This window comes from Triticum dicoccoides, chromosome 7A (genome assembly GCF_002162155.2).
Source record: "Triticum dicoccoides isolate Atlit2015 ecotype Zavitan chromosome 7A, WEW_v2.0, whole genome shotgun sequence".
NCBI classification, from domain to species: domain Eukaryota; kingdom Viridiplantae; phylum Streptophyta; class Magnoliopsida; order Poales; family Poaceae; genus Triticum; species Triticum dicoccoides.
Genome location: NC_041392.1, coordinates 197,686,766 through 197,703,344, shown reverse-complemented (window position 1 = coordinate 197,703,344; position 16,579 = coordinate 197,686,766). Strand labels below are relative to the sequence as shown.

Below are 16,579 nucleotides of genomic sequence, written 5' to 3'. Positions count from 1 at the left end.
GACGGGAACCACGCCCCGGCCGCCAACCTGCCTCCTTCCCGATCCCAACCTCCCGAACCCTACCACGCCGCCAAGCCCGCCACCGCTCCGTTCCATGGATCCACTTCGCGACGGCCAGTTCTCGCGGCAGTCTCCGCCCGCTCTTCTCCTCCTGGTCCACCTCCCCCACCAAGCTCTCTCTCCTAGATCGTGAGCTGATAGCGGAGGCACATAGGTTTCGGCTCCTCCACTAATGGTGATATCAAGGGCTGGTGGAGGCCGGCCATCATGGACATGTCGACAAGGCTGTTTCTTCCTAGACCCAATTCTTCGACGAGTTGCTCGAGAAAGATAGGAGCTTGAGGTTCCTGAGCCTGGTATGCAAGGCACTAGGGCAGGCAAGCGGTTCTTGGCATGGCAGCGCTGATGCAGCTTGCTGGCTCACTTGCTCGGACCAAGGGGTGGCTCGTGCACCGCTCATCCGTGTACGCCCTCAACTGCCTTCTCGGCTAGGTGCCGCCCGGACCACGCCTTTTCCGGTAAATGTGTTGCCTGGTCCCTGTCAAAATGTTTCTTAGCAGTACAAATGTCTATCACATTGCTGAATATTTTGTTGCAATCATACAAACTGCAGGCAGATTCTCAATCGTATCGGTTTGTGCACTTGTATGCTTTTGTAATTGTAGAAATGTTGAATTAGTAACTACATGGTATTCGGCTATATTCTACATCAGCGGTTCCGACGAGATTCTTTATTATTCGGCTATATGAGTTAGTAACTCATGGCTTTCTTCTTCTACATTTGGGCTTCTATAGCTGAATTCCTGCATGTTAGATATACAGGCTGCAACGAGAAAAGTAATCTTCTATGGAGCGCCACCAATCAAAGATTGTGTTTGTACACCCTTGTTAAGAGAGATGGCAGGACATGCATTGGCCCTTTCTACTTGGTACTTGAATCAAATGGTGGGTGTCAATTTTATCCAAGAGCTATGTCTAATATGTGGCCTAATTCAGCTGGACTTGTTGTATTCTCTTCTGGTGACCGTCTTTTGTTTAAAACCCAATTATCAAAGTTGCTGCTTAAAATTCCCCTACAAATTGGCATCTACAGGACACCAATGGACAATTTATTTAAACTCCACATGTGGATCATTTACTTCAAGCTCACATGTTACCAACCAGATTGATAGTATGTACATTATACAACCACATATCTCAAATTACTTGGGAATTGGAACATTTCTTGTTTTCAATTGAAAATAGTTACAACAAATTAAAAAAGGAGTTCCCTGCTAATAAATGTGTTGAAATATGTGCGGTTTCTTACACAAATGGAAGTTATCAAGCCTGTTCTTTATGTAACAAAAAATTACTCCATCTGTAAAGAAATATAAGAGCATTTAGATTACTACTTTAGTGATATAAATGCTCTTATATTTGTTACGGAGGGAGTAGCAGATATATTTGACTAGATGTGCCAAACTGAGGTCGATAGGCAGTGGAAGCTTTTGCAGGTCATTTTCAAAGTTAAGTATATCTTCTTCGATGTGATGTTTCATTTATCTGCGTGCATCATGCTAACATCTGTTGGTTTGTTTCTAAACAGCAGTGCTACTACTGTGATGCATAAATCGGAAAGGTGTGATAGCATCCGGGAGCCCCGGCACCCCCTTGCTGTTCTCTGTCCAGCAGTGGTCTATTTGCAGTCTCGGTTTAATTAAGCAGCCTATTTACCCATACAAACGGTGCAGCTAGTAGGATGTAGCATCAGCCTGGCAGGAGGTGACGCGTCTCCCAGGTTGGAGGGACAATTCACAGACAATATGGGTCCCTAGCTGTTTCACACCACTGCCGGTTCTCATTTCTTTATTAAACCATCTTGTAGAGCAGCAAAGAGGTGAGAACCAGACAAGTCATAAACAGTGTCCTCTCCTATATCTATTTCCTGATCAATATTTTGTAAACAGTGTATATGCATTGCTCAGAGAAGATCCCACTATAAGTAGTAAAAAGTAAATGGCCTTTTTACTTTGCTCTTCTAGTCTTGTTGCTTCAGACACACGCACTCTAGCATGTGTTTTATTCGTTGGCTCACATGCGACAAGGACGATGTGACAATTCTGATGTAGACTTGCCGCTCACAGACGCGGCTGATACTGCCTAAAATGAACAGTGCGACACTAGGCTCACATGCGATTCAAACAATTCCTGCCTCTTGCGCTTAGCAATTTCATAGACCTGTTAATCAAACAGCGGTTCAGGACCTGGTGCAGATCTCAATGCGCTGGCTCTTACACGGACGGTAAAGATAGAAGGGTGCAGGGACACCCGGGTCCTGAACGGCCAGTCTCAAATTCAGTGCCACTTCTCAAGCTACTAGCCCTAGAAGAAACACAATGAGGTAGTGCAGCGATGATTATCTAGCCCACCAAGCTGGATGCAGCAAGGTTACTCGTGATCAAAACAGTTGATGTTAGTTAAAAAACCAGTTCTGATGCCAATTGGCTTGAGGAAATCAGCCAAGATGCTTTGAAGAAATTGCACGCTTTCTATCAGTTCTGCAGACCACACACAATCTTTGGCATTGTGAGATTTGTCATCTTTTGTTCCAATTTACATATGTAGTTTTGATGCACACTGCTTGATGCGCTCTTTATTGTGTTTATTGTATTGTTAGATCATAGGATAACTTCAGTGTCTCTCCTGTTAATGAAGAGCCTAGATGATTTTACTACTACGATACTAAGAGTTATTATAGATTTTTATCTCTTACGAGTAATATTATTTGGCAACTAAAAATATACCTAGCCATTTGTGTATGGAAATTTTACACTGTTACGTCTTAAAAAAATTCAATTTTTTCTCTTTCTGTGCACGCTTTGGCTGCTGCTTTATGTATGAAGATTTACCTGGTAGGGCTGAATCAGCTGTTCGACATTCACATTGAAAAGGTTGTATTTTATTCCTTGTGGTTTGAAAAAATGCACCTTCTTAATCCTTTATATTGTACAATCATTTAGTATAAATTATACTCTATTTTGGAGATCAACAAGCCAGGTTTTCCATTGGTAGCTAGGCGATTTTCAGTAGCAACTGGAGTATTCTTAGTGGTCACATTCCTGATCATGGTATATTAGGTTCAACATAATGGTGTTATGGTGTGGAAAATATGGCTGAAGTCTAAATACTTAAGTGTTGTTGTTTTCAGAGCTTTAGCTTTGGAATCTGTTTCGGATCGGTGCCACTGACGTGTGCTTTAATTATCAGCTTCCTTCTTGGAAGTGTTCCATTGAGGTAAGTAGCACTTACCATCATGAGAATGGGAAAGTAAGTTCCATGAAACCATCAAACGCCAAGTGATGATCATTTTCATCTCATATTTGATCCTTTTCAGGCTCCGATGCTCCGGTGGGAACGACACACACTCCTCGCTGCATCTTGTATCCTATTTGTGAGGGCTATCATGGTCCAATTGGCTTTCTTTGCACATATGCAGGTACTCGGCACAGTACACATCTTCAGTAGCACTAGAAATTCATACTTATTTACTTGGCTTCCTTCATCAGTGTTTGATGATTCATTTTGCAGTGACATGTTCTGAAAAGGCCCTTGGCAGCAACAAAATGACTGGTGTTTGCAACATTGTCCTGTGTTGGTTCTCTGCCGTCATAGCTATATTCAAGGTAATTAAACATGCAATGAATGTATAATTTTGGTATCATCAAGCATATTTTTTATTGATGTCCGGAGCTTTCAGGATATTCCTGGCGTTGATGGAGACCGAGACTTTGGCATCACTAAAAGTGTTTCAAGAAAACCATATGCCACTATAAACTGGTTGATTTTGAACCTATTTTTTCAATTGTAGGTGTATCAGCTTTGCAGTGGAGCATGTTGTTCGTCGTGGGTCGAACTGAGGTGAGTATTTGATACGTTAGTATATTGGGACGTTGGCTGCTCGGCGTGAGGACCTATGTCTATGTTATGTTTAAGTTAAAAGTACAATTTAGATGTGGGCCATACATACACAGATTAATGTATAGTTAGCTTCCCATCTTGTAACCTGGAGTTATATCTCTGCACATATTTGAAGGCAAACATCGTACACAAGTGATCTGGTTATGAAAAGCTTCATGTCCAGTCAATATATACCTAATGCTAGGTGAAAATAATCATAGAGGTTCATTGAAAATGGATTTGATTTAATTATTTAGTTCCCATGCATTTAATTGTCATTGAGAAGCATAATATTTTGTTGATGCTTTGTAACTTGTTAGTTGTTGTTATTTAGTTTTGCCCATGGAGTCCAAGTGTCCATCGAATTTCATAGATTGCTTCGTAACTTGTTGATGTTTGTTCATGCCTTTTGAATGTGTGCTTCGTAGCTTTGCTATTGTCGTTGGACACTTGGACTTAGATGATATATGACTTGGGGTTGGGCGCATAGCTCTTTCACCAAAAATGCAAAGTATGGTAGCTTAAACCGTTGGAAGGATATCACCATCGATTGGCTGAGAAGCTTGGGTATTTTCTGTAAATTATTAAAGCATTGTGCTGAAATGTAGGCCAAGACTGATGAGTTGATGGCGAGAACAAACTACTACTCTACCCAGCAACTTATACAGGTGCATTTCCCTATATTTTTACAATAACATGACCTGCCAGTTTTGCTTTATGCAGAGTTGTACCAGTTAGTAGTTAGTGTATGAAAAATAAGCTTGATTTATGCTCCTCTTTTCTCCTTCTTGAAAACTGTACATGTTGTATGTGTTGATGACACTTTCATACGGTGATATAGAGATATGGTCTTGACCCTGCTCAAGCTCATCCACACCGTTGTCACTATAGCTGCTTCTGCGAGTCTCTTGTCATCTTCTTCGCCGCCGGCTTGGTAAATCTCTCAGTTTACTTCTCCTCTTCCTCTCTTGAGCTCTGTAGAAAGTGGGCTAGGTGGGGAGGCGAGGGCGAAGTGCAGTAGGCGGTGCATTGGTTATAATATATGTGTAGCCAGTAAGGGCTGGTTCGTTCTCATCTCAAAGGCCTAAAGATCCGTTGTTGCAGGTCACCGCATTCGCTTCCCACAGCTGTGGATGACGACAAGGAGGTGGTGGGTGACATGGGCAAACAGTGCTTGGAGGTCCATGTTGCTTGTCTGCGTGTCTGCATAGAGAATTTTCTGTTGTTTGATTTGGTTTTACTGGAACAAGGAGTGGCACTGCCCAAGCTCCCCATTACACATTGTATTGAGTTAATTGTCATTGAGGTGCGAACTTGCCATTTATTGTGATTTTATCATTCCTCCTAAATTCCGTTCCACAAGATAGTTCTTGCTCATAGAGATGCTTTGCATGGATTGTTTAAAAAACAAAGAACGTGACAAGTTTGTGCTTTGAAAATGGGATACTATGCTCAGTTCTAGCTTTAACATTTGTGATATCCAATTATACTCCTGTGGCTTGTATGTCATGGCAAGATGCCCACTTACTGCACCAATTCTCATTGGAAACAATGCTCTTTTGTCTTGGGACCAATTTTAGTGGTGACTTAATAACTGATTTTCTACTTTCTGCTTTAGGCTGTGAGGATGCAGGTTAATCGTGCTGCTGATTGTATAAGAGCTTGCAAAATGGACGATAATTTATTTTAATTCTGCAAGCACTTTCTTGTCGGCATGAATTCATAAACTTTACTTTTGCACTTGGTACTGTGTTGTCTAATGTTCCCTGAGCTACGGAATTTGCATTTGGGCTGTACTTCCAAAGATGAAATTGTCTGCATAAGTGATTGTTCTGAAGGTACCGAATATGCTCACTAGGTATCCTATAGCTATAGGTAAGGAGAGCGACTTGGTGCTTAATACTCGGTTTCTGAGGGAACCAAGGAAAGATGGTGCTGAAATATAATGTACTGAAAACATGATAATTTAAAGGATGTTATAGTGTCAAAATGATCCAATCCACATTTTTTTGTTCTAGACCAAACATGAGATACATAAAAAAGATTTGCCAAGGACTTTTCTGTACAAACTCATCAATGCTTTTGGTTCTTGTAGCTGTTTGATTCTTTCTTTACATAAAATTCTTACATTGAACTAGGCCCAGTTATGTACATGACAGCTCTCCTTTGACCTGACGCAAATGATTTGGCAGGTTTGATCTTGAACATGCTGAGAGGAAAAAAAAGTTGATGCACTACTCTGTAGCACCCATGCGTCAACTCCTTCAATTCCTATTTGTTCAATACATCTTGAAATTTTTGCTCTGGGATTTGGTGGCTGCTTACAGTTTCGCGAGCTTGAGGAGGAACTATCGGATGGTTCAAGATCCGGTACAAGTCGGAGAGGAGGCTCACGAGGCCCATCAAAAGGCCCGAGTCTCTAAAGATTATGGAAGTGGTTTCTACAAACAGGGGTCTGAGATGTAGGAGAGAAACGGTCCTGCGGGCTCGTTGAGCACCGTCGATTATGTTTGTTCCGGCCCTCACGCCAGCAATGAGGAGCACACCACCGTGCCTTCATGTCCTTACCGTAACCTGCCTCAAGCCACTAAGCTCAACCCGTCTATAAGTTTAGTGTTGGTTCTTCGTGTGCACATCCATCTCTCGGATGGTTCAAGATCAGGAGTGAGGCGGGGATCCACTAAGATCACCCCGTCTATAAGTTTAGTGCTGGTTCTTCATGCGCACATCCATCTCTAGGATGGTTAAAGATCAGGAATGAGGCGGGGAGGAGGCTTACGAGGGCCATAATGAGGTTGGAGTCTCTAAAGATTATGGAAGTGGAGCACCGGGTCACTCTCCTCCAACTACAATGGTTGTTTGGCCAACAGGGGTTAGAGATGTAGGAGAGTAACGATGATGCAGGCTCGTTGAGCACACTAGGGATCTAGACAATTGATGGCATGTACATTACCAGAACTTGTTTTTATGAGAAATAAATTATCATTGCTAGCAAGTTGCTTAATACAGGCGTAGGCTACCTAATAGCATCAAATAATTCTAATATGACATTCCAGTGAAGGAGCACTACCCCATTGAGTGTGATGTTCAACAAATTAATGCTGACGAGATGGAGGAGACCATGATTCCTCTTCCTGTGGACCTTCATGTAAAGGAGAAATTACAACATTATGATATTTGAACCTTCATGTGAAGGCTAAATTAAAATATTGTGATATATCAACTAAAATTGTGCACTTATTTATTGATGAAATTGTTAAAGCATGATTATTGACTCATTTGCCTACATTGTTGCATGTAGAAACGCATGGGCATTCTACTAGTATGCTTCTAGCTTATGAGATACTAACACATTTGATGACAAGAGGAAATGGGATAGGCGGTTGATAGCGGCCAAGCTGGACATGAGTAAAGCGTATGATCATGTGGAGTGGAGTTTCCTTGAGAGGATGATGAACACTACAGGTTTTGCTCCTGCGTGGGTGAGTCTGGTAATAAAGTGTATACGGTCCATCTCTTACCGAGTGAAGGTTAATAAGCAATTAACGAGGCCTTTTCTTCCACGGAGGGGATTGGGTCAAGGCAATCCTTTATCTCAATACTTGTTCATTATTTGCGCGAATGCCTTCTTCATTATGTTGCAGCAAGCCGAGATTGAAAGACGAAGTGCGCTAAGCATAAATCACCTCTTTTTCACAAATGACTCCTTGATAGTTATAGAAGCAACAACAACTAGTGCAACAAGGCTTCAGGATATTCTTGCGATGTATGAGATACAGTCGAAACATAAAATAAACATGGACAAATCTTCGACCTTCTTCAACAAGAAGACCGGCACCCACACCAAACAACAAGTGCTCCAAGTGCTTGGCATCCTTGCCGAGTCACATAACGAAAGGTATCTTGGTTTGCCAGTTCATCTTGCAGCTGCAAAGAGCAAAAAAAATAGAGTATATAAAGGAAGCAATATGACATAAGATACAAGGTTGGCTAGAAAAACTATTGTCGAATGTGAGGAAATAAACGTTGATGATCGATATTCGGCCTCTTGACCGGCAACACACACAGTCTAAAACAAATAAAAAATGACATATTGCCAAAAATAAAGACTTACCGGACTGACTCTATGCCTATGTCAAAGGAGATGGTGGACTAATTGGAAGATTATTCTGCCACCCATGTTGGATAAAAACGACCCTGGCCACATGCTCCAACTGCATACACTCCATCTTGAACATCGGTTGGTACTCCGTTCGGTGACGCATAAATCACGTAGGAAACTAGTGCATACAACACTATATAACCTTCCTATCAAAAGAGTTTTTGCCATTAAAATAATATCATTTGTATATAGTCAAAGCGACCATAATAAGACAGACGTTCACACTCTTATTAGCATTCTAAACCTATTTGGTATTTCATCCAGACAATGACCATAAATATTGACAAAACTTGTGGAAGGATACAAATTTGATGCTATTTGAATGGCTGACCATGTAGAACATGCAAACTTGCGCTTGAAGAAGAGGTCTTTGATTGTCTCATTGCAAGTACAAAAACTACACTCCTTGTTGTCATGCCAATTGTGGTGAGCGAGGTTGTCTTTGCCTACCATAACCCCCCTTCGAAGATATCACATATAAATCTTAACTTTTAGTGGCATCTTTGGCATCATATGAAAATCTCTGATTGCGCCAAGGCAAGGTACATAGGGTAAACTGTGAAAAACTCAGATGTAGTGAAATTCTAGTGAAACACGTCCTGCCTATGTGTCGGGCTAACTGAATCCAACCGGAATAGCAGATATTGCGATGACATAGTGCGAGGGCCAATCAAATCATGTCTGAACGATACATTCAACATGGAGGAACTAAGCACATGTGCTAGAGTATCATTCTTATTGCGTACAGTGTGGTACAAGGGTGGATACTTTTCTGCGAGAGTGGCATTTCCAGGTCAATTTTCCTTCTAGAAATGTATTTTTGAGCCGTGCTTTATCACCAAAGATCTAGAGTGAAAAGGCGTTTCTCTCTGGCGCCATCAACCCAAACAAAAAGTGTGAATCTCCATGTTTCCAATATGCGTGAGACATAACTTTTTGGCCTGGATACTTACTGTGCAATAGGGTTTGCCAATCGTCATCCTCAGTAAGTAGCTTGAACCACCATTTAGTAAGTAAAGCATCATTCTTGACCTGGAGGTCCTGAATGCATAAACCTCCCTGGTCTTTTGGTCAAAAAACCACACTCCATTTGGTTAGCATATACCTTATTTTCTCACGGTCTCCTTGCCAAATGAATTTGGATGTGAAATAACCCAGCCTTTGCAGGACCCCTTTTGTAAGTTGAAAAAATAAGAGCATCTAGAGAACCAGATTTATGGGTACATAATTGATCAAGATCAGTCATCCTTTAATAGAGAGCAACTTTTCTTTCCACTGCTCAACCTTTTCTCCAAGTGCTCTTCTACATACTGTTGGGGAACGTTGCAGAAAACAAAAAAAAATTCCTACGTTTCACCAAGATCAATCTATGGAGTCAACTAGCAACGAGAGGAGAGTGCATCTACATACCCTTGTAGATCGCGAGCGGAAGCATTCAAGAGAACGGGGATGATGGAGTCGTACTCGCCGTGATCCAAATCACCGATGGCCAAGTGCCGAACGGACGGCACCTCCGCGTTCAACACACGTATGGAGTGGATGACGTCTCCTCCTTCTTGATCCAGCAAGGGGGAAGGAGAGGTTGATGAAGATCCAGTAGCACGACGGCGTGGTGGTGGATGCAGCAGTGATCGCAGCAGGGCTTCGCCGAGCTTCTGCGAGAGGGAAAGGTGTAGCAGGGGAGAGGGAGGCGCCAAGACTTGAGGTGCGGTTGCCCTCCCTCCCCCCTTTTATATAGGCCCCTTAGGGGGGTGCACCGGCCCTAGGAGATGGGATCTCCTAGGGGGGGGGGCGGCCAAGAGGTGGAGTACCCCCCAAGGCAAGTGGAGGCGCCCCCTCCCCTAGGGTTCCCAATCCTAGGCGCATGGGGGGCCCAAGGGGGGGGCACACCAGCCCACTATGGGCTGGTTCCCCTCCCCACTTCAGCCCATGGGGCCTTCCGGGATGGGTGGCCCCTCCCGGTGGACCCCCGGGACCCATCCGGTGGTCCCGGTACAATACCGGTGACCCCGAAACTTTCCCGATGGCCGAAACTACACTTCCTATATATAATTCTTCACCTCCGGACCATTCTGGAACTCCTCGTGACGTCCAGGATCTCATCCGGGACTCCAAACAACTTTCGGATTACTGCATACTCATATCTATACAACCCTAGCGTCACCGAACCTTAAGTGTGTAAACCCTACGGGTTCTGGAGACAAGCAGACATGACCGAGACGACTCTCTGGTCAATAACCAACAACGGGATCTGGATACCCATGTTGGCTCCCACATGCTCCTCGATGATCTCATCGGATGAACCACGATGTCGAGGACCTAATCAATCCCGTACTCAATTTCCTTTGTCAATCGGTACGTTACTTGCCCGAGACTCGATCGTCGGTATCCCAATACCTTGTTCAGTCTCGTTACCGGCAAGTCACTTTACTCGTACCGTAATGCATGATCCCATGATCAACCACTTGATCACATTGAGCTCATTATGATGATGCATTACCGAGTGGGCCCAGAGATACCTCTCCGTCATACGGAGTGACAAATCCCAGTCTCGATTCGTGCCAACCCGACAGATACTTTCGGAGATACCTGTAATGTACCTTTATAGTCACCCAGTTACGTTGTGACGTTTGGCACACCCAAGGCACTCCTACGGTATCCGGGAGTTGCATAATCTCATGGTCTAAGGAAATGATACTTGACATCCAGAAAAGCTACAACAAACGAACTACACGATCTTTGTGCTATGCTTATGTTTGGGTCTTGTCCATCACATCATTCTCCTAATGATGTGATCCCGTTATCAATGACATCCCCATGTCCATAGCTAGGAAACCATGACTATCTGTTGATCAACGAGCTAGTCAACTAGAGGCTCACTAGGGACACATTGTGGTCTATGTATTCACACATGTATTACGATTTCCGGATAATACAATTATAGCATGAATAATAGACAATTATCATGAACAAGGAAATATAATAATCATTTTATTATTGCCTCTAGGGCATATTTCCAACAGTCTCCCACTTGCACTAGAGTCAATCAGCTAGTTACATTGTGATGAATCGAACACCCATGGAATTCTGGTGTTGATCATGTTTTGCTCTAGGGAGAGGTTTAGTCAACGGATCTGCTACATTCAGGTCCATATGTACTTCACAAATCTCTATGTCTCCATTTTGAACACTTTCACGAATGGAGTTGAAGTGACGCTTGATATGCCTGGTCTTCTTGTGAAACCTGGGCTCCTTGGCAAGGGCAATAGCTCCAGCATTGTCACAGAAGAGAGTCATCGGGCCCGACGCATTGGGTATGACTCCTAGGTCGGTAATGAACTCCTTCACCCAGACTGCTTTGTGTGCTGCCTCCGAGGCTGCCATGTACTCCGTTTCACATGTAGATCCCGCCACAACGCTTTGCTTGCAATTGCACCAGCTTACTGCCCCACCATTCAAAATATACACGTATCCGGTTTGTGACTTAGAGTCATCCAGATTTGTGTCGAAGCTAGCATCGACGTAACCCTTTACGACGAGCTCTTCGTCACCTCCATAAACGAGAAACATTTCCTTAGTCCTTTTCAGGTACTTCAGGATATTTTTGACCACAGTCCAGTGTTCCATGCCGGGATTACTTTGGTACCTTCCTACCAAACTCACGACAAGGTTTACATCAGGTCTGGTGCACAGCATAGCATACATGATAGACCCTATGGCCGAGGCATAGGGGACGACACTCATCTTTTCTCTATCTTCTGCCGTGGTCGGGCATTGAGCCAAGCTCAATCTCATACCTTGCAATACAGGCAAGAACCCCTTCTTTGACTGATCCATTTTGAACTTCTTCAAAATCTTGTCAAGGTACGTACTCTGTGAAAGACCAATGAGGCGTCTCGATCTATCTCTATAGATCTTGATGCCTAATATATAAGCAGCTTCTCCAAGGTCCTTCATTGAAAAACACTTGTTCAAATAGGCCTTTATGCTTTCCAAGAATTCTATATCATTTCCCATCAACAGTATGTCATCCACATACAATATGAGAAATGCTACAGAGCTCCCACTCACTTTCTTGTAAATGCAGGCTTCTCCATAAGTCTGCATAAACCCAAACGCTTTGATCATCTCATCAAAGCGAATGTTCCAACTCCGAGATGCTTGCACCAGCCCATAAATCGAGCGTTGGAGCTTGCACACCTTGTCAGCATTCTTAGGATCGACAAAACCTTCCGGCTGCATCATATACAATTCTTCCTTAAGGAAACCATTAAGGAATGCCGTTTTGACGTCCATTTGAGCATATCTCATAATCATAGAATGCGGCAATTGCTAACAAGATTCGGACGGACTTCAGCTTCGCTACGGGTGAGAAAGTCTCATCGTAGTCAACCCCTTGAACTTGTCGATAACCCTTAGCGACAAGCCGAGCTTTATAGATGGTCACATTACCATCCGCGTCTGTCTTCTTCTTAAAGATCCATTTATTTTCTATGGCTCGCCGATCAACGGGCAAGTCAGTCAAAGTCCATACTTCGTTTTCATACATGGATCCTATCTCGGATTACATGGCTTCCAGCCATTTGTCGGAATCCGGGCCCGCCATCGCTTCTTCATAGTTCGAAGGTTCACCGTTGTCTAACAACATGATTTCCAAGACAGGGTTGCCGTACCACTCTGGTGCGGAACGTGTCCTTGTGGACCTATGAAGTTCAGTAGCAACTTGATCTAAAGTTTCATGATCATCATCATCAACTTCCTCTCTAGTCGGTGCAGGCACCTCAGGAATATTTTCTTGAGCTGCGCCACTTACCGGTTCAAGAGGTAATACTTCATCAAGTTCTACCTTCCTCCCACTTATTTCTTTCGAGAGAAACTCCTTCTCTAGAAAGGACCCATTCTTGGCAACAAAGATCTTGCCTTTGGATCTGAGGTAGAAGGTATACCCAACAGTTTCTTTAGGGTATCCTATGAAGACGCATTTTTCCGACTTGGGTTCGAGCTTTTCAGGTTGAAGTTTCTTGACATAAGCATTGCATCCCCAAACTTTTAGAAACGACAGCTTAGGTTTCTTCCCAAACCATAATTCATACGGTGTCGTCTCAACGGATTTCGACGGAGCCCTATTTAAAGTGAATGTGGCAGTCTCTAAAGCATAGCCCCAAAATGATAGCGGTAAATCAGTAAGAGACATCATAGATCGCACCATATCTAATAGAGTGCGATTATGACGTTCGGACACACCATTACGCTGAGGTGTTCCAGGCAACATGAGTTGTGAAACTATTCCACATTTTCTTAAGTGTGTGCCAAATTCGTGACTCAAGTATTCTCCCCCACGATCTGATCGCAAGAACTTGATTTTCCTGTCACGTTGATTCTCAACCTCACTCTAAAATTCCTTGAACTTTTCAAAGGTCTCAGACTTGTGTTTCATTAAGTAGACATACCCATATCTACTCAAGTCATCAGTGAGGGTGAGAACATAACGATAGCCACCGCGAGCCTCAACACTCATTGGACCGCACACATCAGTATGTATGATTTCCAATAAGTTGGTTGCTCGCTCCATTGTTCCTGAGAACGGAGTCTTGGTCATTTTACCCATGAGGCATGGTTCGCACGTGTCAAATGATTCGTAATCAAGAGACTCTAAAAGTCCATCTGCATGGAGCTTCTTCATGCGTTTGACACCTATGTGACCAAGGCGGCAATGCCACAAGTATGTGGGACTATCATTATCAACCTTACATCTTTTGGTATTCACACTATGAATATGTGTAGCATTACGCTCGAGATTCATTAAGAATAAACCATTCACCATCGGAGCATGACCATAAAACATATCTCTCATATAAATAGAACAACCATTATTCTCAGATTTAAATGAGTAGCCATCTCGTATTAAACGAGATCCTGATACAATGTTCATGCTCAAAGCTGGCACTAAATAACAATTATTGAGGTTTAAAACTAATCCCGTAGGTAAATGTAGAGGTAGCGTGCCGACGGCGATCACATCGACCTTGGAACCATTCCCGACGCGCATCGTCACCTCGTCCTTTGCCAGTCTCCGCTTATTCCGCAGCTCCTGCTTTGAGTTACAAATGTGAGCAACCGCACTGGTATCAAATACCCAGGAGCTACTACTATTGGGGAACGTAGTAGAAATTCAAAATTTTCTACGCATCACCAAGATCAATCTATGGAGTAATCTAGCAACGAAGGGAAGGAGAGTGCATCTACATACCCTCGTAGATCTCTAAGCGGAAGCGTTCAAGTGAACGGGGTTGATGGAGTCGTACTTGTCGTGATTCAAATCGCCGATGATCCTAGTGCCGAACGGACGGCACCTCCGCGTTCAACACACGTACAGCCCGGTGACGTCTCCTACGCCTTGATCCAGCAAGGGGAGAAGGAGAGGTTGGGGAAGACTCCATCCAGCAGCAGCACGACGGCATGGTGGTGGTGGAGGAGCGCGGGACTCCAGCAGGACTTCGCCAAGCACCGCAAGAGACGAGGAGGGAGAGGGGTAGGGCTGCGCCAAGATGGAGATTGAATCGTGTCTATGGCAGCCCAAAACCTCAAGTATATATAGGGGGAGGGGAGGGGGTGCGCCCCCACCTAGGTTTCCACCCCTAGGGGTGGCGGCCAGCCCTAGATCTCATCTAGGGGGCGGCCAAGGGGGGAGAGAGGGGGCGCACCACTAGGTGGGCCTTAGGCCCATCTGAGCCTAGGGTTTGCCCCCTTCCACTCTCCCTTGCGCCTTGGGCCTTGGTGGCGGGGGGGGCGCACCAGCCCACCTGGGGCTGGTCCCCTCCCACACTTGGCCCATGCAGCCCTCCGGGGCTGGTGGCCCCACTTGGTGGACCTCCGGGACCCTCCCGGTGGTCCCGGTACATTACCGATAAAACCCAAAACTTTTCCGGCGACCAAAACAGGACTTCCCATATATAAATATTTACCTCCGAACCATTCCGGAACTCCTCGTGACGTCCGGGATCTCATCCGGGACTCCGAACAACATTCGGTAACCATGTATATCTATTCCCTATAACCCTAGCGTCATCGAACCTTAAGTGTGTAGACCCTACGGGTTCGGGAACCATGCAGACATGCCCGAGATAACTCTCCGGTCAATAACCAACAGCGGGATCTGGATACCCATGTTGGCTCCCACATGTTCCACGATGATCTCATCGGATGAACCACGATGTCAAGGACTTAATCAATCCCGTATACAGTTCCCTTTGTCTAGCGGTACGATACTTGCCCGAGATTCGATCGTCGGTATCCCGATACCTTGTTCAATCTCGTTACTGGCAAGTCTCTTTACTCGTTCCGTAACACATCATCCCGTGATCAACTCCTTGGTCACATTGTGCACATTATGATGATATCCTACCGAGTGGGCCCAGAGATACCTCTCCGTTACACGGAGTGACAACTCCCAGTCTCGATTCGTGCCAACCCAACAGCCACTTTCGGAGATACCCATAGTGCACCTTTATAGCCACCCAGTTACGTTGTGACGTTTGGCACACCCAAAGTATTCCTACGGTATCCAGGAGTTGCACAATCTCATGGTCTAAGGAAATGATACTTGACATTAGAAAAGCTTTAGCATGCGAACTACACGATCTTGTGCTATGCTTAGGATTGGGTCTTGTCCATCAGATCATTCTTCTAATGATGTGATCCCGTTATCAATGACATCCAATGTCCATGGTCAGGAAACCGTAACCATCTATTGATCAACGAGCTAGTCAACTAGAGGCTTACTAGGGACACGGTGTTGTCTATGTATCCACACATGTATCTGAGTTTCCTATCAATACAATTCTAGCATGGATAATAAACGATTATCATGAACAAGGAAATATAATAATAACCAATTTATTATTGCCTCTAGGGCATATTTCCAGCAGTCTCCCACTTGCACTAGAGTCAATAATCCAGTTCACATCGCTATGTGATTAACACTCAAGGTCACATCCCCATGTGACTAACACCCAAAGAGTTTACTAGAGTCAATAATCTAGTTCACATTACCATGTGATTAACACTCGATGAGTTCTGGGTTTGATCATGTTATGCTTGTGAGAGATGTTATAGTCAACGGGTCTGAATCTTTCAGATCCGTGTGTGCTTTACAAATCTCTATGTCATCTCCTAGATGCAGCTACCACGTTCTATTTGGAGCTATTCCAAATAACTGTTCTACTATACAAATCCAGTTTACTACTCAGAATAATCTGGATTAGTGTCAAAGTTTGCATCGGTGTAACCCTTTACGATGAACTCTTTTACCACCTCCATAATCGAGAAAATTCCTTAGTCCACTAGTTACTAAGGATAACTTGACCGCTGTTCTGTGATCCATTCTTGGATCACTCTTGTACCCCTTGACCGACTCATGGCAAGGCACACTTCAGGTGCGGTACACAGCATAGCATACTATAGAGCCTACGTCTAAAG

The 16,579-nt window shown here is 44.1% G+C and overlaps 2 long non-coding RNA genes across 2 annotated transcripts; both read left to right on the top strand.

The window, feature by feature from the left end:
- The first annotated feature begins 2,693 nt into the window (after positions 1 to 2,693).
- LOC119331373 lies at positions 2,694 to 4,585 on the top strand. The gene is made up of 5 exons (XR_005160484.1): positions 2,694 to 3,276; positions 3,377 to 3,478; positions 3,571 to 3,665; positions 3,851 to 3,900; positions 4,548 to 4,585. It is a non-coding gene; the product is annotated as an uncharacterized LOC119331373 (long non-coding RNA).
- A 190-nt stretch (positions 4,586 to 4,775) lies between these two features.
- LOC119329210 lies at positions 4,776 to 5,407 on the top strand. The gene is made up of 2 exons (XR_005159344.1): positions 4,776 to 4,873; positions 5,044 to 5,407. It is a non-coding gene; the product is annotated as an uncharacterized LOC119329210 (long non-coding RNA).
- Positions 5,408 to 16,579: the final 11,172 nt, after the last annotated feature.